We start from the raw sequence: 26090 nt of genomic DNA on the forward strand, positions 1-26090 counted from the left end.
CATTTGGACGTTGAGGGAGTGGAATCCCTTCCTGTTGATGGATCTGACTGGCCGTTGCTGGGTGTGTTGATGATCACATGGGTACAATAAATGATGCCCTGCACCTGGGGGAATCCTGCGATGGAGGTTGAACCCAATGTCCTCTGTGCCAGTGCAGGCCCATCTGTGTCAAAGTGTGTGTAGTCCCTGCCCTCCTGAAAAAGGCACCCGTGACCTGCCTGATGGCCTAATGAGATGCCGACTGCGAGATGCCATCTAGGTCCACAGCTGATCCCTGGAACGACCTAATTGTACTGAAGTTCGGAGCACCTGAGACCTTTTTGGCTGCTGGTAGGGGACTGCTATGGGGGCCGTGAGGCCTCACATCATTGTGGGCCAGAGTATACTAGATCAAGACCGTCTGCCGGGATAGACGCAGCCTCCTACGGCACTGGCGCTCTTTCATTTGCAGGTTGTTAACTCTTGCGCTGTGCACCCGATGTCTTGTGTAACATCTTCCACCCCTTGCAGCCCCCTGCTGTGCTCCTTTGGCCTCCTGCTGCCGCAGCTCATCCTGGCTACTCTGTCCAATGTCAGTGTCGTCTGTTTCCATCTGACCTCCATCAGCTGGGTCTTTGACACTAACAAGGCATTCCCATATCAAGCCTAACTGCCTCAGTGATGCCAGCGGGCTCAATTCCCTAGCCGGTCTCATGTCCATCGCCTACATCTGCAATAATATCCTCAGATACACATCTGAGGCAGCTAAGCTTTATTTGCTGCCTCTGCTTTAATTTAATCAGTCATTCCCATAGCCCTCATGTCCCTTCACAATGCTCACGTCCTCACAACACTGCCGTGTTCTCCCCCATGCCGTTTTCTCTGCTCCCAGCATTCAAAAATAGCTGCTTGCTCCTGACAAGCCTGCTAATGAGCTCTTTAATGAACTCAACAAGCAATTAATTAGACACAGGAGCCTGACCCATTTCCTCCCTGCCAGCTGAAGTTTAAAAATAGCATAAATGAAAACAAACAATGCTGGAAATACTCAATAGGTCTGGCAGCATCTGTGGAGAGAGAAGCAGAGTTAACGTTTCAGGTCAGTTCTGATGAAAGGTCACTGACCTGAAACATTAATTCTGCTTCTCTCTCCACAGATGCTGCTAGACCTGCTGAGTATTTCCAGCATTTTTTGATTTTATTTCAGATTTCCAGCATCTGCAATATTTTGCTTTTATTTAAAAATAGCATTGCATTCCCGAGGCGGCAGGACCCAGTGCCGACCTCCGAGATCACTATCTTCAAATTGTGCTTGCCGAAATGCCCGCTCTCAGCAGGCCCCCTGTTTGCTTTCCATTTGGCATGGAAAGTTGGTAGGCCACAATGATAGACATTTTTTTTAGAGATACAGCACTGAAACAGGCCCTTCGGCCCACCGAGTCTGTGCCGACCATCAACCACCCATTTATACTAATCCTACACTAATTCCATATTCCTACCACATCCCCACCTGTCCCTATATTTCCCTACCACCTACCTATACTAGGGGCAATTTTATAATGGCCAATTAACCTATCAACCTGCAAGTCTTTGGCATGTGGGAGGAAACCGGAGCACCCGGAGGAAACCCACGCAGACACAGGGAGAACTTGCAAACTCCACACAGGCAGTACCCAGAATTGAACCCGGGTCGCTGGAGCTGTGAGTCTGCGGTGCTAACCACTGCGCCACTGTGCCGACATGTTGGCCAACCAATGATGGAGGTGTCGGGGTGGAGTGGTTGGAGGCAGGATGTCATGTGATGAAACCGCTAGGGTAACGTCCAACCAGAGTTGGTAACCCTAAGACCAAGAGGTCTTTCTTCATGTATAATAAACAATAAATGTTATCAGATTAAGCAACAGTGGGGGTAATCACAACCATGCCCATTCACATAAAACTACACTTTTCAGTGGGGATCAGTAGATAACAATCAGAAGCGGTAATCATGCTTTAATCAAGAGGCACAAGGACATTTATAGTTCCTATTACTGCTTTAGCTGAACTCAACCTGGTCTGTCAGATCAGTACTACACCAGCTAGTGCCCTTACCCGATATTCCACCAGGGGAGCTAGACATACATTTTAAAATAGCTAATCCTAACTTTAACGATGTTGAGGATTTATTGGGAAAACGTGATGGGGATAATTCTTTCAACTGAGGCTGTCTAGCAGTAAGTACAGGAGCAGACATAGGGATACAACACTGTAGCCCTGATTTTCCAAGGTGTGCTCACTGCTAACAAGACTGTGCACTGGAAGGAACAGTTCACACTGTTACCTACAAGGTTCCAATCACAGATCTGATTTCAAAGAATCATGTCTACAATACTGAACTCCAGGTATTTAAACATACAGCCCCATAATAAATGAGTAGGATATCTTTTTTACATATATATACTTCTAAAATCTAATAAAGAGTAATGTTTACATGAATTATGATGACTCTCCTGAGCATCCCAGGTAAAAGAGAAAAACATAAAATCCAGTTAAAAAATAAAAACAGATGTTTGATTAATGGCATGCAGCTGATATCGTACTGGAAACATTATACAGACTCAGCATACTGTTAATTTAAGAACTAGTTTAACAGTTCCAGCGTTAGCTCCACTGCACCACAGGAAATAGGTGGAAAAATAGAGATTATTCTCCAACCCGTACAGTAACAGCATGTTGAAACACCAGCAGAACAGAAAGTTGATGCTTGTTACCAACTTCTTTAATTGCTTCTTGGAATTTTCTTTTTTGAATACATTACCAATGACCACTCCTAAGATAAACTTCTATCAGTAACGTGCACACTGTTGCCTTACGTACTTCTTGCAAAACCCACTTCAGTGTGAAAAAAAACTACAGTTCATTGAGTCATAAGTGACCTCAGAAGCAATCAAGACATCAAGACATTACGCAGAGGTGAGCAGAGCAATTTTTAGAAGTATGTCAAGAAATGTAAATGGCTTGTGTATGAGACCTGTAAATTATGTTGGGTTACAATTATTTCTATCTGTGGGACAGGTACTACACATTTACTATACAGAAAACAACGATTGTTGTAAAAGAGGCTGGACTAATTGTCACATGAAACACTTCTATGCATTTGTCAACTGACATTGCATTGGATATTCAGGATAGTCTGACTGTAACCAATGATTGTTTCATAGTCTTGCACTCTAAATATCATTCAGCCTAGAAGCTAGCCTGCATGTTTGAGCTGAAGTAATTTGTTCCACAAAATGATCCTTGAAAACTTCAAATGCTTTTTTTTAATGCAATGTGTAATGATCATCTGGAATGCACTAGTTGAGAGGGTGATGGAAGTAGATTCAGTAGTAATTTTCAAAAGGTAATTAGATATATACTTGAAACAGAAAAATTTGTAGGGCTATGGGGATGGAGAAGGGGAATGGGACTAATTGGATAGCTCTTTCAAAGAGCTGGCACAGACACGATGGCTAGAATGGCTTCCTTCTGTGCTGTAAAATTCTATTATTCTAGGATTCTTTTCACTTGATACTGTAAAATATTTGTGCCATTTCCAGCTGGTATATGGATTTTTGTGATGGTGCTAATTTATGTTGCTATTTTTACAGTATACATGCAGCATAAAAGTTAATAATAGTTCATACAGTTGTATGTACAGCACATTTATTAGCTATACTGTTATCAGTAAAGGAGATGTGTGCCATTTATATCACTATTATCCAGTATCCTTCTGAAATAGCAGAAGATTAATACCAGTTCTTTGGTCATCAACATTGCTTACCCTGCTCTCAAATATCAGCTCCCCTGCTATAATGTGCATACAACTTACTCAGCGAAACATCACATAAGGTGAAAATGAAACATTAACCAACATTCACCACCAGATGTGTGCAAATTGCTACTTTCTACTGTGTATGTTGTCGATTAGTGAAACAAGCCGAGGATAATGTAAAAATAAATGGAATTTTTTATCCCTTTGCCTTTAAGAGGATTTTTTGTGACTAATAAAAGTAATTTGCCTCAGTTATTACATTGTCTCAATGTAGTTGTGTGCTTAGCTAAGATTATCCTTGTCAGAGTTCTGATCAATCCAAAGAGCTTTGTGTTGAGTTCATGTTACACTGTGTATTGCAGGAACCCATGATGGCTTGTGGGGAAATTGCAAGGACAGTTCAGTACTAATTTATAGATTTGTTAGGAATGCTTCAGAATGCTGTCACCATACAAGGCTCTGTTCGTATAGTCATTAGTGGACTTTGACTCTGCACTTGCACTTGAATGTTCTGAGGACATGAAAGGCACTATATCAATGCAGGTGCTTTATTTTCTTCCTTGACGTATTAAGCTGTTAGCTTTTGCAAATGTGAAAGGATTTGTGACGGGAAAAATAATGTAAGATATAAAGGCAAAGGTTTGTTGCTGTTACGTTTGTTACATGATTCAGTTAACCCTATAAACTCTGAGAAGACAGATTCTGAGGTTTACAACATCAGTTGATCCACATGATTATCTTAATAAAAGCAAAATGCTGCAGATGCTGGAAATCTGAAATAAAACCAAACAGTGCTGGAAATACTCAGCAGCTCTGGCAGCATCTGTGGAGAGAGAAGAAAAGTTAATGTTTTAGGTCAGTGACCTTTCATCAGAACTGGCAAAGGTTAGAAATATAATAGGTTTTAAGCAAATTAAGTGGGGGTGGGGCAAAAGAGAACAAATGGGAAGGTGTTGATGGGACAGAGGGTCACAGAGAAAACTGACAAGGAGCTCATGGGCAAAGACAAAGGGCTGAATTTTACTGGCCCCTCAATGCCACGGGTCATGGTAAAATGCTGTGGGGAGAGGCCCACCTCTCCCTGCGATGTCGAGAAGGGCCCGCTGCATATTACCGGTGGCAGTGGGACCTCGGTGCGGCCCCACCCGCCCCCCGCCGCATGGCAGCGGGCCCTTCATCTAAATATGCAAATAAACATTTAAAATATTTAAATAAACTTACCTGCAAGCAGTGGCCACCCCACTCCAATATTGCAGCTGCTGTTCGAGCTCCATGTGCCTTCGGAACTCTGTGCGGAGTTCCAGGCGAGAACCTGGTGGAGAGGAGGAGGAGGAATAACATTTTCAGGGCGGGAGAGGTGGAGGAGCAGGGAAATCAATTTTTATTGGATGTGGGGGTGGTAGGAAGGGGTTGGAGGGCAAAAGATTGAAGGTTGAAGGGGAAAGTTTGGGTATTTGTACAAGCAATTGATGGTCATTTCATTGACTGAAATCACCATTGCGGGGGTTGGAGAAGGGTCTCCATCACTTATTTTTTATATGTAATAAAAGTCATTTCTATTATCCCTTTAAAAATTACACTTATTGGTAAGGGCTTAAAGCCCTTTAAAAATGGCGTCGGCCACCATTGCCGGGGACGCGGATGCCGGCCCTTTACGTCATCGGGGGCGGGTGCTCTGTCCCCACTATTGAAATGAGCCCCGGTGCGAAATATCGCGGGGGCTCCTCAGCGGCCGCTGAATGTGGGCGTCGTACTAAGTTTAAGGGGTGCCGGGACGCCCGAGTAAAATTCAGCCCAAAGCGTGTGTTAATGGTGTGGTTAAATACAAAGTGTTAGTGCAGAGAGGGTGTTAAATGACAGAATAATGAAAGCCCTAGCCAAAAGCAAAACATGAACAAAAAGTGGGCAGGCACATGGTAAGAAAATGATGAAACAAACTAAAATGAAACGAAATAAAATAAAAAAAAAGGTAAAACTGAAAAAAAGGTGGGGGGGGGGGGGGGGGGCGGCAGTCATGCTCTGAAATTATTGAACTCAATATTTAGTCCGATAGGCTGTAGTGTACCTAATCGGTAAGTGAGGTGCTGTTCCCCAAGCTTGCATTGATGTTAACTGGAACACTGCAGCAATCCCAGGACAGAGATGTGGTCATGAGAGCCTTTTTCCTTAACCGAGGATTCCCCCCACTGTGGTTGACAGGGCCCTCAACCGTGTCCGGCCCAATTCCCGCACCTCTGCTCTCACCTCTTCCCCTCTTTCCCAGAACCGCGACAGGTTCCCCTTGTCCTCACTTTCCACGCACCAGCCCCCACATCCAAAGGTTCATCCTCCACCATTTCCGCCATATCCAGCATGATGCCACTACCAAACACATCTTCCCCTCCCCTCCCCTGTTAGCATTCCGAAGGGATGGTTCCCTCCACGACACCCTGGTCCACTCCTCCATTACCCCCGACACCTCGTCCACTTCCCTCGGCACCTACCCATGCAATCACAGGAGGTGTAATACCTGCCTTTTTACCTCCTCCCTTCTCACTATCCAAGGCCCCAAACACTCCTTTCAGGTGAAGCAGCAATTTACTTGTACTTCTTTCAGTTTTGTATACTGTATTTGCCGCTCACAATGTGGCCTCCTGTACATTGGGGAGACCAAACGCAGATTGGGTGACCGCTTTGAGGAACGCCTCCACTCAGTCCGAAAACATGACCCTGAGCTTCCTGTCTCTTGCCATTTCAACAAACACCCCTGCTCTCATGTCCACATCTCTGACCTGGGATTGCTGCAGTGTTCCAGTGAACATCAATGCAAGCTCGAGGAACATCACCTCATTCGGCATGCTACAGCCTACCAGACTGAACATTGAGTTCAATAATTCAGAGCATAATTCGCCTCTTTTTTTTAGTTTTACTTTGTATTTTTTATTTTTATTTCATTTTATTTTAGTTTGTTTCATCATTACACTTTTTTACCATGTGCCTGCCCACCTTTTTTTCATGTTTTTCTTTTGGCTCGGGCTTTCATTGTTCTGTCATTTAACACCCTTTCTGCACTAATGCTTTGTATTTCACCACACCATTAACACACTCTTTGTCATTGCCTTTGCTCCATGCGCTCCTTGTCAGTTATTCTCTGTGACCCTCTGTCCTATTAACACCTTCCCGTTTGTTCTCTTTTGCCCCACCCCCACTTTATTTGCTTAAAACCTATTACATTTCTAACCTTTGCCTGAAACCGACCTGAAACGTTAACTTTGCTTCTCTCTCCACAGATGCTGCCAGACCTGCTGAGCATTTTCAGCACTTTTTGGTTTTAGTTTATATCACATGATTATCTTACCTGGCTTATAGCTGCCACTTAAGTATTTTATGAGGGATATTAATTTCAATGAATAGAACACGATGTGGGCTGCAAAGCAGGTGAGCTGACATCCATGGCAGAATTACTTATCTGGTCCCCCATCACATGGGTCTCTGCACTAAGTGCATTACATCATAAGAGTTATGTTGATATGTTACACATATAGAAAACGATAAGTTCACCTGTTTTATCTCATACTGAGCAATGTGTTCGGTGTTACAAAATGTAGTTGCAAAGTTAAGTATGTATATCAGATAATTTATTATAAAATCTCATAATCGATTTTGATAAATTCCTCAAGCATAAAACCCACAAATTATAGAGTAAAATATTCAATGTAGATCACCAATACTTATTGTAGCAATATATTACCCTATCATACATGGAATCTGTTCTAACTTTAGGATTATCAGAGAAACTTAAAGCACAGAAGGAGGCCATTTGGCCCATCATGCCAGTGCTGGCTCTTTGAGAGTGCAGTCATGCTTAGTCCCACACCCCATGCTTTTTGTTCGTAACCCTGTAAGTCTGTCATCCTCAAGTACCTGTCCGACTCCCTTTTAAAATTACTTATGGAATCAGGTTCTATCACCTTTTCAGGTAGAGAGTTCCCGATCCTGACAACTTTCCGTGTGTAAAAATATATTCTCACCTCCCCTTTAGATCTTTCGTCAATGATTTTAACTCTATGTCCTCCAGTTATTAACCCACTCATGAGAAGGAGCAGTTTTTCTCTATCAACATCTCTCATCATCTTGAAGACTTCTATAAGGTCATCACTTAACCGTCTCTGTTCCAACGAGAACAGTCCTAACTTTTCCAACCTCGTCTTATTGCAACTTTCACCAGTTTCAGAATTTACAATTAGCTTTTTAAGGATCAGTTTTTAGCACCTACAATTAAACAAAGTTCTTTAAAAACAATAATATTAAAACAAAATACTATGGATGCTGGAAAGCTGAAATAAAAATAGAAAGTGCTAAAAATACTCAGCAGGTCTGGCAGCATCTGTTAGATTAGCATCTGTTGAGCGAGAAACAGTTAATGTTTCAGGTCTGTGACCTTTCAGCAGAACTGACAAAGGTTAGAAAAGAATTAGGTTTTAGTTTAGTTTAGTTTAGAGATACAGCACTGAAACAGGCCCTTCGGCCCACCGAGTCTGTGCCGACCATCAACTACCCATTTTATACTAATCCTACACTAATCCCATATTCCTACCACATCCCCACCTGTCCCTATATTATAATTTTAAGCAAGCGAAAGTGATGGGGGGATGGTGAGGGGGGTGGGTGGGTAAGGTGTGTGATAGGGCAGAGGGCAGGAGAGATTAAATGACAAAGTTGTCCTGGGACAAAGGCAAAGAGTGTGTTAATGCTTGTGGTGAAAGACAAAGCATTAGTCCAGAGAGAGTGTTAATAGCAGAATAATGAGCAGCTCTGTCTACATGAAAAACAGGCACATGGATAAAAAACAAAATAATAAAGGTAGTGCTGTGAAATTGTTGAACTCAGTGCAGAGTCCAGAAGGCTGTAGACAATGCTAGTTTTTCTGCTCAAGTTCAACTAGCTTTCTAGTGTAAATGAAGTGGTAAATTCATGGAAACCATGTTAGTAATGGGCAGGTGTATTGTAATGGCATAAAAATGGTGGAAACACAACATCTGATATATTTTCCATTGTTTGCCTCCTACCATTGCTTGCTGTTTGTCCCTCGCATCAACCATTGTTATGCATAGTGTAGGGGAGTATTTAAAATTAAAAAGACCAAAAATCCACTTGCAGGAGAAGTCAGCCTTTTGGAAGTTTGACTTAACTTCTTTTAACCACATATAACCACTTCCCCTTAAAAGCTGTGTTAGTGCCAGATGTTCATACCCCATTGTGGAAACTCCTAGTGGGAAGCTCAATACACCCTGGAAACTCACTACGAATTATTATTTATTTATTTAGAGATACAGCACTGAAACAGGCCCTTCGGCCCACCGGGTCTGTGCCGACCATTAACCACCCATTTATACTAATCCTACACTAATCCCATATTCCTACCACATCCTCACCTACCACCTACCTATACTAGGGGCAATTTATAATGGCCAATTTACCTATCAACTTTATGGTCAAGCCTGGCAGATCCAGCAGGGTTGGCCATAGTCAATACGAGTGGGTACATCCCAGCTATTGATAAGTCAACAATGGAAGATTTGCCCCAGTATATCCTTAAACATGAGTACCATTTATAATATATCTTCTGCAAAACAATCAAGGCTATGAAATCATACTTCCTTCAGTGTTTTTGATGTGAGTGAAGTTTTGTGTCAGTTGAAATCATTTCTTTCCATCACTCATGAAAATGTTTAATATCCCGTGGTGCCCAGTTAACTTGTTATCTAGAGTTGCAATATATTTTATTTCTTGAAATTTTTTTAAAGAGAAGGATCTTACAATGGTTATGTAGTACAAATACATTTTCGTATCATGGCATTTACAGGAGGGTAAATAGATATGCATATTTATACAGTCAGTTTACCTGCTTCAAGGTTGCACAGCCATGGTGGGAATGGTTACTCAGACATTGATGCAGAGTCCTTCCTAAAGTGTGGCACCCAGAATTGGACACTATTTCCACCTTGAACATTAGCGGGGGCTACCTTCCAAATTACAGGGAGAAGGGCACATCTGGCAGGAAAGATTTTCTACCTGATAGAAAGATTTCTATCTAGAATCTAGAAAATAAAACATTTTCACCATCGAAGAATTAAACTTTATGATAAGAATTCAACTTAAGATAACAACAATCACATTAATTGCTTTAACAGTATCCAGCCACGTCACACCTACTCTCTGGTGTTCTCTGCCTAAATACCTCCACCTCTCTGCCCACCTTTAAAACATTCTCAAAACTCATCTGTTCAACCAACCTTTCAGTCACCTCTCTTAACTCTTGAACCATGTCTTAGCCACTAATCCTTTCTTCCTTTGACTTATTTTTGTCTTTTGACATTAAACAAAATTAAATCCATTGGGTAAAATGATCGGCAGACTCAGTCGTTGTTTCTTCTCTTGCCTTTACTTCAATGTTACAATGCAATAAGCAGGTTATAGTCAATTTTAGGCACAAGCCCTTCAGATAGTGTTTGTTGTTGTTGTAGTTGTGGCATAGCTGGAGCGTTATTGAGAAAGTTTCAGAGTCTGGATAAGGTCAACTATTAACACTTATTATTTACACATCCCTATTTACACTCTCTGCAAGCCTGCTTAGCTAGCATCCTTCGAGCTGCCATTCTCTTCTTTTCCAGCCCATTGCCTGTTACATCTTAACCCTTATAGTGGGAGAGGATGCTCTCACTGTCTCCAGCATTAACCCTTATGTGTCCTTATACTACATCTCCCCCCAAGTCTTTAACCAACATTTTCTTAAACATATATACATTCTTGACTTTATCTACTATTCTTTCTCCCCCCCCCCCCCCCCAAGTCTCTGACTTCACAGATTTAGTCCATTAGGAGTTTTTGCGACTCTCCCCAATCTTCTTGTAGTCTGATTGGGGTGATCAATAGTCTTCCTTGTAAGCTTGGATCACTGACTTGATTGATCTTTACTAAGGATTGTTGTATTCTGTTTGCTTTGGGTTGGTTCATCTTCACCTGGGTTTTCCAAATGAATGATTGACTGTTGCTTCTGGGGAATAGAGATAATGTTTCTTCTATTTCTATGTATGTTTCCTTCTGTTGTGTGTACCACATACAATCTCTGGTAGTTTTCTTCTCTGTGGATTACACTACCTTCCCTTTCCAGGTCATGTATCTATAGTCTTTGACCGTTATTCAGTTTCGATAAGTCTCTGGCACAGAATCTTTTGTTGTAATTTCAAGTTTGTTGCCTTCTATAAGTGTTTTCCTGTTTTCTCACTCTCTCATAGTCCCGGACATTCAATCCTGGAAGCAATTTGTTAGGAAACACAGGACGTTGCGTTCTTGTCTTCCTGCCATCAGTAACTCTACAGGTGATAGTCCACACATCAACGGTGTAGATCAATAAGTTAGAAGAGGTTGGAAGGTTTTCATTCTTCTTCAATAAGGACTTTATGGTTCTTACACCTCTTTCCGCTTCATCATTCGACTATGGATAATGTGGTGAACTTGTTGAAATCCCATTCTTGTCGCAAACTGTGTGAAATATTCATGCACAAACTGTGTTCCATTGTCTGACAGTACCTCATCAGGGATAGCATGTGTCACAAAAATGTCTTGTAGAACTCTTACAACTGCTTCAATTGTTGTTGAATGTAACCTACTCACTTCTATCCACCTTGAGAAGTAATCAATGATGATTATGTAGGACTTCCCATGGAATATGAATAAATCCATACCCAGCCATTGCCAAGGTCTGGGGTCGGAAATTGAGTAGTTAACAGAGGTTCACATTGTTCTGGCCTTTGTATTGTACAGATCTGGCAGTTCTGGATCAGATTTTCGATATCTTTGGATATCCCTGGCCATCACACTGATTGTGCCCTTGTTCTGCACTTTATTATTCACATATGGCCTTGATATAGACATTCTAAAATATCCAATCTCAGTGAACTAGGAATGACTAGTCTGTTGTTATAAACCAGCAAATTGTTGATAATTGTGAAGTATTTTCTATATTCATAGAAAGTTTTCATTGTTTTCCCACAAGGATGTTCTTGTGGCCACCTTTGTGTGCAATACTGCATTATGTGAATAGATCCTTCATTTTTTGGGGGAATTTGAATTTCTTGCAGTTTCTGTATGCTTGCTTGCCAATTTTATGCAGCATACTGTGAGTATGACTCAATCTTGTCAACAAAATTCACATCTTCTTGTGTTGGATGGTCTACTGTTGCTCTGGATAGCTCATCAGCAGACGTTTGCATCTTTCCCTGGACATATACAGTCTCATACATATATCTCATCAATCTTAAATGGAATCTTTGGATTCTTGGAGGCATTTTTGCTATCTCCTTTTTGTCCAACAAAGATACCAAAGGTTTATGGTCTGTCTCGATAACAACCCTCAATCCAACAATGTAGTCAGAAAATTTCTCACATTCCCATGTGACGACTAGTACTTCTTTTTCAATTACCACATACCTTGTCTCCGTCTCGGACAAAGCTGTAAATGCGTAGTACATCGGCCTGCGAGAACCATCAGGTTACTCCTGGAAAAGGATTGCCTCAAACCCAGTGGAGGAGGCGTCTGCAGCTATCATCGTTGGTAAGTTATGAGATGTCTGGTGATGTGAGCATCTCTGTAATCTTCTGGAATTCTTGTTCTTGGTGTGAACTCTAACACCACACTTCAACATTTCTGAGAAGCTGTCTTAGCGGTTTTGTTACCTGTGCTAAATGAGGGAGAAATTTGGCTAATTGATTCACCATTCACAGGAATCTTTGGAGCTGCTGAATGGAAGTAGGAGTAGGGAATTCTGTAATGGCTCTTGTCTTCTGTGGCTCTGCCATTATACCTTTACTGCTTACTAGGTGTTGCAAGAGACAAATTGAGGTCTTGGAAAATTCGCCCTTCTCGTTCAAAGGTTTCTTGAACTCGTTGTAGAATTGTTCGAACTCTGTGGTCATGTTCCTCTACTGACTACCCATGTATCAGGATATCATATATGTGACAAGTAACTCCTCTGAGTCTTTCTAAAATGTTAGACATAAACCTTTGGAAGATCTCTGGCGCGAAAGTTATCCCAAAGGGTAACTGATTGAAACAAAACCTCCTGAGAGGTGTTATAAATGTGGTTAGTAATCTTGAGGTATCATGTAAAGGTACCTGCCAAAACCCACTATTGGCATCGAGTTTGATAAACATGGTGCTCTGAGATAATTTCACTAAGCTGTCATCCACTGCGGACATTGGGTGAATCTTGTGCACCACTGCTTTGCTAAGTTGCGTTAAATCCACACAAATACGCAGAGTTCCATTCTGTTTTGGGACAGGAACCTTGGTCGAACACCACTCCGTTGGTTGCGTAACCGGAGAAATGACCCCCATTCTTATCATCTCTTTCAACTGGTCTTGAACTTGGTTCATCAATGGTGAGGCATCTTTCTGGGTGTGAAGATACACACTGGCCTGGCATTTTCTTTAAGTGTGATTCTATACTTTGTCTTGAATCTTCTGAGACTTGTTAAAAGTTTCGGGTAGTCTGCTTGAAAGCAACTGTTTACCTGTGGCTGTTTGACTTCCTCAATCTTCTTGATCAGATGCAGGACTAAGCATGTTTTCCTGCTAAGGAGGGAAAATTCTTGGTTTTGCAAGATGTATAAGATTTCCATAATTTGTCTCCCTCTATATTGCAGTTGCTTGAAGCTTACCCTTCACTTTCAGTTGGGTCCCCCCAGACTATGCAACTGTGTGCCCAACCGGTTGTAGGCTGTGTCTGATCAACCGCGGCTCTTGGTCTGATAGAACTGTGACACTAGCACCTGTGTCCAATTTAAAATCATTAGGTGTCCGTTTACATAATTGTCTGCTGTCCAAAATCCTTGATTTGGTTCATTAATTTCTCCTTGGAAATCTCCTGGTTCCTTTTCTTCAGGAAGTTGATGCACTTCATTCACCGCTCTTCGTGTGAAGGTCTTTTGCGTTGTGATTTTGAACGAAAAGATCTTGCTCTGGCACATTTTCCCATAATTCCCAGTCTTTTTACAGTTGAAACTTTACTAGCTGGGCATTGCTCCTGTCTGTAGGTCTTCCTGGTTCCACAGCGCTGGCATTGTTTCCCGCTGTGATGCATTTTCTCACCTGTGTGTGTCTTCTTCTCTACAGATTACCTCTCTGTCTTTGGTTCAAGAACTGCACAGTCATTGGATTTCTTCCAATCCACGGCATCTCTTCAGCCTGCAAAATGGCTTTATTTTGTCATACGATCTGAATTGCCTTCTCAAGTGTAAGGTCATCTTTCGATTGTAATAGATCTGACAAAGATTCATCAGCTATTGCGACAACTATTCGGTCCCTTATCAGTTCCGCCTTTAATTCTCCATAGTCACATCCCTCAGGCAATCTGTACAGATCATTTATCAAAGTATCAACAGATTTGTCTATCTTCTGGACTCAGATGTTAAATTTTGCTCTTTCCAGAATTTTGTTTCTGTGAAATATTCATATTGAAATATTCATCAAAGGCTTGAAGTACATTCTCAAATTTATCAGAAGCCTCGTTTATCCCTTGCCTCACAATCATGTCATCCACTATTGCACCCATAGAGTATAAGAGAGTTTTTACTTGTTCTGTTTCTGATTTAGTATGGAATTGGGTAGCAATCCTAAAACGTAGGAATCTTTTTCTCCATAAGGGCCAATTTTGTACCTGATTGGGTCCTTCCTGATCGTGGAAGGTTTCAGGCATTCCAAATTTTAGATGCATTTTGGTTTCCTAGGCTTTGTTAGGCTTTTTAGGGTGTTCCCCTTTCTTTTTAAATCATCTTGGCTTTAATGGAGGCGTTCACGGTTCCCATGCTTTCCGACAATTCCCGCGCTTTCTCTGTGGTCTGATTAAGCAATGGCTGCTAACTCCACCTGACTTCCAAGTCACCTTTTTGTCCAAGATTGACCTCTGTCCCCTTTGTATTTTAACTCAGTGCGCCATTTTCCAACAATGGCGCCTCTTAAAGTTCTCTCGCCTGATCGTGGACCGTTGCCCGGCACTGGGACTCAGAACCCAATCGTTGGACCTGGATTTGCTGTTCCAGAGTACCACAGTATTGTGATGCAGTCTGAAAGCTTGCACAGCTGACTCAATGACCATCCATGCCTTCTTCACCTATGGAGCAGCTCTGGAGTTCGTTGCTGTCCCCCGACGAGATCTGCTGTTCTCTTGGTGCTACGTCACGAAGTAAGGTGATTGTCAATACTTTCTGGTCGTTTTAATCATTGCCACCATGTTGTGTGTTGTTGTTGTAGTTGCTGCAAAGCTAGGGCATTATTGAGAAAGTCTCAAAAGGTCAACGAATAACTCTTTTATTTACACATCCCTATTTATATTGTCCTCAAGCCTCCTAAACTAGCATCCTTTGAACTGCTACTCTCTTCTTTTCCAGCCCATTACCCAGTGCTTGTTACAGCATCATCCTTACAGTGGGAGGGGTTGCTCTCATTGTCTCTAGCATTAAGCCTTACATGTTGTTATACTACAGATAGTACCATAGCTTTAATAGAATCATCCCTTTATATACATTCAAATCTCTTGCTTATTTCCCTTAACTCGATGTTTGGTGTTAAGTTTGTACATTGCCTTATATGGTGCATTACTCTCTCTGCTGTTTGTGCTACCTTCAGCAATTCAGCAGATTCCAGTTTCGGCCTGTGGTAAATGGGCTTTTAAGCTGCTACTGTAATTAATTTCTGAGGTGAACAGGGTCTTTGTCTTCTGCTAATTTAAACACATTATCATGTGTCTCAACTGTCCTTAACTCCTTCTATGACATGTCTCATACCTTTTGAATATTTTTTATATTAAAGGTTCTATATAAAGCATATTGTTGTTAATTATCAGAAGCAAGACACTTAGCCAGTGTGACTTACTTCGCCCCCCCCCCCACTCCCCACACCCACACCCCTACTTTTCACAGGCAGTAAACAGCAAAAATGGCAACTATTATGGTTAATGATAGACACTTGAATTCCTCTGATCAATTTACCTCTAATTAAACATTCAAAACTTTGAAAATGTAATCCTAGTAATAAAAACAAACATGGCCACCACTAAGAATTGTTAACATGCTCTGAATGGTTATTTCCATAAAATTCAGCAACATTTCCAAAGTGGTTTGTACACTTGATGGTTGTTAGAACGATGCCAATGACTTAACACTCAATCAAAAAAAATTCTTAACCAAATGGATACTATACCAACACACAGTAAAAAAAGAAAGCCCGAACATGATAATGGCCTGTTTCTGTAATTCTACCTTGTGAGAGCCTAGTCCTGACACCTCCTCTGAGTCAGTGATTATAGTGAGTCTTGCAATCTGTTATCAAATCCATGTTTTATTACTTTGTATAATACAGTCTCTGTTATTGTCATTACTATTATCATTACACGTTACAATTATACGCGTTATACCAATACGTAGCCCACGTGCTTCAAAGCATCTAAATATCCTTGGTCCGTAGACCTATAAAAAGAAACCAGAAATCTGAAACAAAGAGAAACTGGTGGAAATAGGCAGCAGGACAGTCAGCATCAGTAAAGGAAAAAGATGGGTTAACATTTTGGATAGAACATCTGAGTGCACAGGTGCCATCCATTCATCTTCCCACCATACTCCCAGGGCACTGTTGATGTATAGTCCATGGTCTTTTGGCTGATGTAGTTCTCCATGCTAAAGTTGAACCTAGAAAGGTGATGTGACAGGTGAAATATGCAACAAGGAAAGAACATAGCATTTTTACAATCTAACTTTCACAATTATACCTTTTATGTAGCTAACATTTCTTGTAACACATTTAAAACAATGTATTTTCAACTTACTGATGTCGTATTCATCTATAAAGTGTAGCCCTCAGAAATATTACTGCATTCAAGCATTTTTGTGGATGTTTTAAGGTCAGCAGTTTTGTAGCGAAAAGAACGCCATTGGTATTCAATGTGTGGTAATCCAAATTAAAGATTTTGCCAATAAATTCTTTGTTATAAATCTTTTTTCTGCAAAAAATGTTTCCCCCATTTTCATCCCAAATTTTCAGATGAATCCCAACAACACAGTAAAAGCTGATATCTGGTTGTTAAGAGCTTCTAGAATTACCTGTCACATGTGATCTTCTTTTATTATGGGGTGATGTCCTGTTTTTGTTTACATATTAATACATTTTGCCAGGCAGAAATGGGTGGAGATTTCACAAGTCGAAGTAAGATTTAGGGCTGGACATTGTGCTGGAGGTGGGGCTTCCGACGCCAGGCCTAAAAGGTGGGGGGAACCCCGCCTCTGCATTTTCTCGGCCCCCTAGTGTGATCCTCCGGTCTTTTTGCATCAAACTTTTAGGAGGCAGAATCAAGGGATGGGGATCCCGTCACCAAGAGGTGCCAGCCAATCAGAGGGCTGGCAGCTCAACAGTGTCGGCAACACCACTGGGAGCTAGGCCCAGTGGTGGAACCCCGGACAAGAGGTAGGTGAGGCGGTGATGCGAAGCCCACAGACAGCAGAGCCTCCCAGTCCTTCCTGTCATCTATCACAGAGGTCTTAGATGACAGCAGGAGGGAGAGACTGGACAAGCCGCTAACTCTGGACGAGCTGACAAAGGCCGTCGAGTCCTTCGAGACGAGTAAAACTCCCGGAAGCGACGGCTTACCGGTCGAGTTGTACTCGGCCCTGTGGGACTGGGTCGGCCTGGACCTGCTGGAAGTATACGAGAGTATGCTCCTGGCCGGCAGCATGTCAGAATCCATGAGGAAAGGCATCATCACCCTCATTTACAAGCGGAAGGGGGAGAGGGCAGAAATCAGAAATTGGCGGCCCATCTCACTGCTTAATGTTGACTATAAGATTCTGTCCAAAGTCATAGCCAGTCGATTCAAGTCTGCTCTGGAGTTGGTGATCCACCCCGATCAGACCTGTACTGTACCCGGCAGGACTTTCTCTGATAGTCTCGCACTACTCAGGGATACGATCGCCTATGTGCGGGGCAGGAGGGTGGACACCTGCCTCATCAGCCTGGACCAGGAGAAGGCTTTTGACGGGATATTGCACACCTACATGATGGACGTGCTTTCCAAAATGGGGTTTGGGGAGGGAATCTGCAATTGGATCAAACTGCTCTACGCAAACATCAGTAGCGCAGTCTCAATCAATGGGTGGGAATCGGAAAGTTTCCCGATCTAATCTGGAGTCAGACAGGACTGTCCTCTCTCCCCGGTCTTGTTTGTTTGCTGTATTGAACCCTTTGCTTAGTCTATTAGGAAGGATGCGAGCATAAGAGGGGTGGCAATCCCAGGCAGTGGAGGCACTCAGGTCAAAACCTCCCTGTACATGGATGACATCGCCGTCTTCTGCTCGGATCCGCTGTCCGTGCGCAGACTGATGAGCATCTGCGACCAGTTCGAACTGGCCTCGGGAGCCAAAGTTAACCACGGCAAGAGCGAGGCCATGTTCTTTGGGAACTGGGCTGACCGATCCTTTGTCCCCTTCACCGTCAGGTCAGACTACCTGAAGGTGTTGGGGATATGGTTCGGAAGGGCCGGGGCGTGCACCAAAACCTGGGAGGAGCGAGTAGCCAAGGTACAACAAAAGTTGAGCATGTGGGGGCAGCGATCTCTCTCCATTGTGGATAAGAACCTGGTCATCAGGTGTGAGGCGCTCACGTTGTTGCTGTACGTGGCGCAGGTCTGGCCCATACCCCACTCCTGCGCTGTGGCGTTCACCCGAGCCATTTTCCGCTTCATCTGGGGGTCTAAAATGGACCGGGTCCGGAGGGACACGATGTTCAAACCTCTGGATAAGGGCGGGAAAAATGTAACCAACGTGGCCCTCATCCTGATGACCACCTTCGTGTGTGGCTGCATCAAGCTGTATGTAGACCTCCAGTATGCAAACTCCAAGTGTCACTACGTGCTGAGGTTCTATCTGTCCCCGGTGTTGCGAAGGATGGGCCTGGTCACATTGCCACAGAACGCTCCATGCAGTTGGACCGTGCTGTACCACCTATCCTTCGTGGAGCAGTTTCTGCGGGAAAACACCTTTGACCACCGATCCATCAGGCAGTGGTCTGCACGGAATGTCCTCAAGGCCCTACGGGAAAAGGAGACGGGGGATCCTGTCGGATGGTTCCCTGAGCAGATGGCCAGAGTCGTTTGACGGAATGCCTCATCACCAGAACTTTCAAACAAGCACCAAGATGTAGCTTGGCTGGTGGTGAGAAAGGCCCTCCCCGTCAGATCCTTCCTGCACGCCCGAAGTCTCGCCCTCTCCGCGCAATGCCCCCGCGGTGGCTGTGGTGGGGAAGAGACGGTTGCCTACCTCCTCCTGGAATGTGTCTTTGCAAAGCAGGTGTGGAAAGAGATGCAGTGGTTTTTGTCGAGGTTCATCCCAAGCAGCTCTGTAACACAGGAGCCTGTGCTCTACGGGCTGTTCCCAGGGACGCACACCGAGACAAACATCAACTGCTGCTGGAGGACTTTCAATTCGGTGAAAGACGCCCTTTGGTCTGCCCGCAACTTGCTGGTCTTCCAGCGCAAAGAGTTGTCCACGACCGAATGTTGCAGACTGGCACATTCCAAGGTCCAGGACTACGTGCTGAGGGACGCACTAAAGCTTGGGGCAACCGCAGCAAAGGCTCAATGGGGAAAGACCACAGTGTAAGGTCCCCCCACCAAGCTGAACTGAGGGGCTGGATCCATGGGAAACCCCTCGAACTGTATCGGGAAAATTTTCATTTGCTGTAAATGTAAAAATGTAATTGGCATGACAAATGTGAAATGGAAGGGTTGTGAAGCAACTCATGATTGTATTGAAGGAAACTGATCTCCCTTGCAATGTTTGTATTTTTTGGTGCTGTTTGAAACTATTTGGCAATGTAATTTTTACAGATTTTTATGAATAAAGTATATTTTGGAAATTTAAAAAAAAAGAGGTAGGTGAGGCGGGGTTGCTGGGGCCAGTCCAGAAGGGCTGTGGGGTGGTATCGCGGTCATGCGGGAGGGGTGTCCCGGTGGGGTGAATGGGTTCCTAGTGGGAGTCCTCCATGGGCCACAAATTGCCCACAGAGGAGGGACCCTATCCCAATCCCACAGGGAGAGCGCCTCGTTTTAAAAGGCGTCTTCCCTGCACGGCGGAGGAATCCCTCCCCTCACCCTGTCGCTGGTAAGATCCTAGTGGCAATAGGAAGAGGGCCCTAAATTGGCCGTTAATAGGCCACTTAAGGGCCTCATTTGACCTCTGGGTGGGAAGGACACCGTCGGTCTATCCTGCCCCCAGGAAGATTGCTGGGTAACAGGGAGGTGACGGGCCCTCCACCCCGCTTGCCCCCTCCACCCGTCGTGATACTCCGTGCCCCTCCCCCGCCCCCCCCCCCCCGCCTCCGATCCCGCCTCGGTGGGGGGGCTTAAAATCCAGCCTTTAGTCTTACCTCAGTCTAGCAATGTCAAAGGGCAAGATTTGTGATGTTTTCTCGATTGTATTTTGTCAACTGTATTATCTGATATTGAACAGGCCAGGAAGGTTCCAGGTAACGTTTCTATTGCACTCTGAATTAGCTGACCTCAAGGGGAATATTGGTACGGGCTTTTGGGAAAATCACCCAATGTCCCCTTTCTTATTCATAATCTCTATCCAGTACCTGGAAAGTGGATGTGTAGACATGGTGTGAGGAAAACATCAGGTTCAACTATAATGCCTCCACAGTCAAATAACTTACTGATGCTAACTTCTTAGGCTCACACAGGTAGAATGGCTATTTGGGAGAATTATTGGAAGGCAACAGCATCTGTAGAACTACACCCCAGTGCTTCCAGGAAGGAGGGAAAAAAGTCTACAAATTTACATAATGTTTTTAAATTGAAACAGCAAATATCCTGTTGGATCATGCCTTTTTGCTAATGATAGACATGTAGGGTTTTATCTTGCCTACACAGTCCTCATAGCCCACGAGGACTTACTTCCTGTATCTACAAGATAGCAGAAGTTACAATATATCATATCAGTCTGGAAGGTATATTGCTATGGTAACAACATGGCCACACTAGCATCTTGTTATTTGATCTGAATATAAACTGCTATAACCAGTTAAAATTATTACGTTCCTTTTTGACATAACGTAATGTAATATAATCAGGATTTGTGAGTGCACTTTGTGTTCTATGGCAAATGTTTCTGTTGTGAACATGTTTGTAGATTATTTCTGGTAATAAACAGAAATTTAGACACATGAAGGAGTGCTGTTAGTACAAGTGTCTCACAAAATACTTCATTGTTTTTATATTCTGGAGAACTCAATGATTTATTGGTGACAATATGACAATGTTGAGTTACAAGGTGAAAATTACCCCAATTGTTCTTTATTTAATGACAGCCAACTGTTGTCACTCATAAAATTTGAGAAGTACTGTAAATTAGAAACAACTTTTTCTTGTTACTATACATCAACCCTCTGGGCCAAAGGCTAAGGTATCCTGGGTCCTTGGATTTGCCGTGTATATTGAAATCTTTGATTATCGAACACCAATTAGAGTTTAATCAGAATAAACTGTAACTATCAGTTTTTCTCTTCCACAATATGGAGCACTCGGATTCCGTGTATCTCTTTTCTACTGGCCTGAATGAGAACGCACAAAACCTAATTTTGTTGAAGTTGAGTAACTGGCAACCTTTGAACTTCAACTCGATTTGTTCAAAAGGCAAATTCTCTAATATGTGAACTTATGAACTAACTGGAAACAGACAAGTTGCCTCTGCAATTAAATTGATATAATACCAGTGCATTGCATTTCTTATCTTTTGTAGCACTGGGCTGAATTTTCCTGGTCTATTGGAGTCAAGCTGGGAGGCGGGGGCTCAGAATATTGGGATGGAAAGCGGCTTCACATCACAAGAAGATATTGTGAAATGTGGCTGGCAAGGTGGGAGTACCTCGTGCTTAAATGTGGCGGGCACATAATTAAGCATTATACATTAAACAAGCAATTAACTTCAATTTTACTAGGGTTTTCTGATCTTTCTAGCAATGCACGGGAACCTTTGGGGTTCAGAGCCTCACCTGGTATAAGCAGGCGGTGAGCTAATGGGAGGTCAGATCTGGCTCCAGACATCAGCCATCGTAAAGCCTAGCCTGGCTTGGCAGGGAGGGTGGTACAGGGCAGGTATTTGCATTATCAGTCGCGAGAAGGGGAAAAGTTGCAACCACTGCAGGGTGCCATCTCAGAGCTAGCACTGGTGTGGGTTAAGCAGGGGTGGTGAGACCCTGGAAATTGAGTGACTCCACATGCCATGGGCCTCATCCACTCAGGTTTCGATTCCTCCAGTGTGGGGGAGCATCAGAGAGAGAGAGAGCTGCAGCCACAGGCAGTGGGGCTCTGCCTCTCCAGGGAGGCCATCACAGAGCTGTGTGCAATGGTGGAGGATGAGCTGAGCCCAATGGGAAGCGGTGGACACCCATTGCTTGAAGGTCATTTTGGTGCTGAATTTCTAGCCTCTGAACTATTCCATGGATCCACTGGGGTGGGAGCTCCCAGTCTGCGGGTCATCACTGCATCAAGATGGTCACCAATGCCATTTTCAAGAGGGTCAGCCTCTTGTGCGCTTTCACACCAATCCAGAAAGTCAGGCTGAGAGGGCCAGAGGATTTGGGGCCATTGATGGATTCGCCCAGCTGCAGGGTACAAATGAATACACGCATGTGGCCATCAAGGCTCCCATGGATCAGGCAGCAACCTTCATCTAAAGGAAGGGCTTCCATTTGCTCAATTTACAACTGGTCTGTGATCACAGCAAGTGCTTCCTGCATGTGTGTGCTTGGTTCCCAGGAAGCAGACATGTACCTACATAGTAAGGCAGTCCCAGGTGCCAGACCTTTACAGACCTCTTCCCTCACTGCCACCCCCCTCCACCCACCATCCTCTGCCACATAGTGTGTCTTCCATGATGGATACTGGGTGACAAGGACTACCCATTGAAGACATGGCTACTGAAGATGTTCCTGTGAGGAACTCTATCACTGCTGCAGAGGAGAGGTACAACACCTGCCAAGGCACAGCTTGAGCGGCCATCAGGCAGGCCATCTGGCTTTTGAAGATGTGGTTCAGATACCCTTCAGTATGCCTCAACAAGGGTCTTGTGCATCATGGTGGTGTGCTGTGCATTACGAAGGGGCGAGCAATTGAACAATGATGAGATCGTGGAGCATGATGCCTCTTCCGATGGTGAGGAGATGGAGGAAGATGATGGCCAGGCACAGATTGGTGAAGAATCCCAGGGATCACAGGCAAGGTGCCATGAGATACGCGCAAATAAGGCTTGGAATGTGCTAATACAGGCAGGGTTCACATGATCCTCTGTGAAAGATCCATGGAATTCAATAAAGCTACAGCACTCTGCAGCCATGTTGCCAGCTCCTTTGTTGACCTTGCCATTAACCTGCATCCAGTAACACATTACACTGCAGCATGAGGAATGCCTCAAACTCAAGCAGTGTGGTCCCACCCATCAAACAATTTGGTGTAGCCAGGGTGCTCCTGTAGCCCCAGCGGCCCACAAGAGATGCAAGGAAATCCCATGCCTTGCCACATCACACATTCATTGGAGAACAAAAGAATTTCTAGGTTGCATGCTTCCAAAAAATATTCACCCGCAAACCCTGAGTGCAGCTAAGTGCTCTCCTTAACACTCTTTTGTGTGCTTCTACGTGGCGCTCCCCCTGCGCTGTCAGCTGAGGTGGAGGCAGGCTGCTGACCTTGCTGCCCAATGGCTTGGGATGACCTTTGCCATTGTTCCCTGGCTGCCTGAGGCCTGGAGGGCCTCGGTATACTGAGGGCCTCCTGCACAAGTGCAGGAGGCTCCTTTGTCATCATGGTTAAGTGATGTGCTGATGTCACTGACAGAAGGGCCAAGGGGCCTCTTCCCATGACAGGAGTGCTCTGAGAGGAGCCCCCAGATGTATCAGGCAGCTGTTCTGCTGCCCTTTCTCATCTGGCAGTGAGTCCAGGTGCCTTGCCTTCCTCTCGCCCAGCCGTTGCTGTACAAGGCTCATGGAGTTGGCAATGGCATGCAGGTCCATGTACATCTCTAGCATCCACTGTGTGAACTGCTGGATATGACTCTCCATGAGGGTCGCCAATTACTCAATGGAGATAGCCAAACGCGCACACGACAGAGACATGGCAGTACTCATGGCCTGGATGTACGTCTCTATTGTCCATGTCAGGAAGGGCATACCCTCTGGAAGATCCGCCAGATGTTCTTCACCTCATGCTGTTCTTCACCTCATGCTGTAGCTCCAGCATCTGCCACCTTGCTGATGACTTTGGAGGCATGTCATCAGCCTGAAGCTCAGTATTGCCCTGGCCTCTCACAGTCCTCCTAGTATCAGTGGTTTCAGCTGTCACAGCCTCTGTCAGCTGCTCGGGCACGTCTGTGATGTGCTCACCAGATTGTGACCGCAGGTGTACTCGCGAACAGATACCCACCGACGTGAGAGTATCTGTGCAGGCAGAGTGTGTGGGGGAACAATGTGACTGACGGTGTATCCTCTGAGGTTCCCTCTTCCTCCTCAGAGGTGGATGTTGTCCCCCGATCTCTGGAGCGGTCTGCTGTTGCATTTGTCCTGCATGAGAGAGAAGATTAATTCGAGGATCATGCGCATTCCATCACTCCCTTCAGAAGACTAGTGTGGACCTGTGGTGGACACATGAGCACTACGCCTTGTGTTTGCCAGAGTTTTTCTTGTGCCTATCAATGCGGCCATCTATCCTGTGTCTCCACTCCTGTCTCATCATTGGGCGGCACAGTGGCGCAGTGGTTAGCACCGCAGCCTTACAGCTCCAGTGAACGAGGTTCGGTTCTGGGTACTGCCTGTGCGGAGTTTGCAGGTTCTCCCTGTGACTGCGTGGGTTTCCACTGGGTGCTCCGGTTTCCTCCCACAGCCAAAGACTTGCAGGTTGATAGGTAAATTGGCCATTGTAAATTGCCCCAGTGTAGGTAGGTAGTAGGAGAATGGTGGGGATGTGGTAGGAAATATGGGATTAATGTAGGATTAGTATAAATGGGTGGTTAATGGTTGGCACAGACTCAGTGGACTGAAGGGCCTGTTTCAGTGCTGTATCTCTCTATGACTCTCTCTCTCTCGCTCTCTCTCTATCATCAGCAATGGAACAGTCCCCATGCTATCCTCCAGGTTCTAGTGCCTCCTCCTTCATGGGGGTCAGAATTGCGAGGAATGAAATACCAACGTCGGTCTTCGCCCTTTCCTTCGCATTGTGGGCTATTGTTTCCTGCAAACACATAGATGAGCATTGTTAGTCGCCTGACAAAGGCCTGTGCGACGCCTATGCTGGTGGTGGCCTTACTGTCCATGATGGTGCCACTGGATCGCGCCCTGCATGTGGCCACTCAGAAGTGGCAATGTGGAAGTCAGCTCTGATGGACTGGGGCCATTCGCCTTGATGCTGCCATGCCTGCGACAAACAATGTTGTGGCCTTGCCCGAGTGCCAGTGTCTGGGATGGCATTCCTTTCCTAGCAAGCTCACCCTCACACATAGCCACATGTAAGCCCCTAAGGAAAGCAATGTGTGCTTATTGCATGAGGTCATTCACCCGCTTGCAGTACGGCAACCAGGACCCCACGACTGCTGACCTTCTCTGTGATCTCTGTTCCAGCTTGCTTGGTCTGGCAGGCAGATCTCCTCCTCGTGTTCTAGTGGAAGAGGACCTCCCGCCTTGCACAAGCAGCCTGGAGGAGAACCTAATTTCTACATATTAAAAACGTCAAGGGTTACGGGGTTAGTGCAGGAAAATGGTGTTGAAATAGAAGATCAGCCATGATCTCATTGAATGGCGGAGTGGGCTCAAGGGTTTGAATGGCCTACTCCTGTTCCTATTTCTTATGTTCTTATGAGACATCACTAAACCATGGAGCTACCCAGGATCTTGCCTCTGCCATTCTTTGACAGGCCTTCTGTAGCAGGTCTTCCACTCAGGCTTCTTTATGACTGGATTAATTAAAAAGAGTGGAAGCAGCCCTTTCTATATGGTGCAATTACTTCCAGTGGCATGACCTCATGCCGTCACCGTCGTCCCACCAGCGGGACCTCGGATGTCGTCGAAAAAATCAGTCTACTCTGTCAGTGATTACTTGAGACAAATGGCTGACTAAATCCTGGTCCTAAAATGGCTTCAATTGGATTAGTTCATGTTATTTGCAAAAGGCTTTGACCAGTGTAGGTACTGCGTTTGGTCTGACCTATTCCTTTAAAAATGGAGGAATCCATATCATAAGTTTGT

General features: G+C 44.4%; 1 protein-coding gene across 9 annotated transcripts in view; it reads left to right on the forward strand.

The window, feature by feature from the left end:
* The first annotated feature begins 2799 nt into the window (after positions 1-2799).
* Positions 2800-26090, forward strand: part of ripor3 (RIPOR family member 3) — a 240440-nt gene continuing 217149 nt past the window's right edge. For 5 of the 9 annotated variants that reach the window (XM_068048182.1, XM_068048180.1, XM_068048184.1 and 2 more), the window contains exon 1: positions 2802-2931. The gene's annotated coding sequence lies outside the window, so the exon portion shown is untranslated. Of the gene's footprint in view, positions 2932-26090 lie in introns of all 9 variants that reach the window. The other 4 variants (XM_068048187.1, XM_068048186.1, XM_068048189.1 and 1 more) reach the window with 3 other exon arrangements.

The sequence above is a fragment of the Heterodontus francisci genome, chromosome 16, assembly GCF_036365525.1.
Source record: "Heterodontus francisci isolate sHetFra1 chromosome 16, sHetFra1.hap1, whole genome shotgun sequence".
NCBI classification, from domain to species: domain Eukaryota; kingdom Metazoa; phylum Chordata; class Chondrichthyes; order Heterodontiformes; family Heterodontidae; genus Heterodontus; species Heterodontus francisci.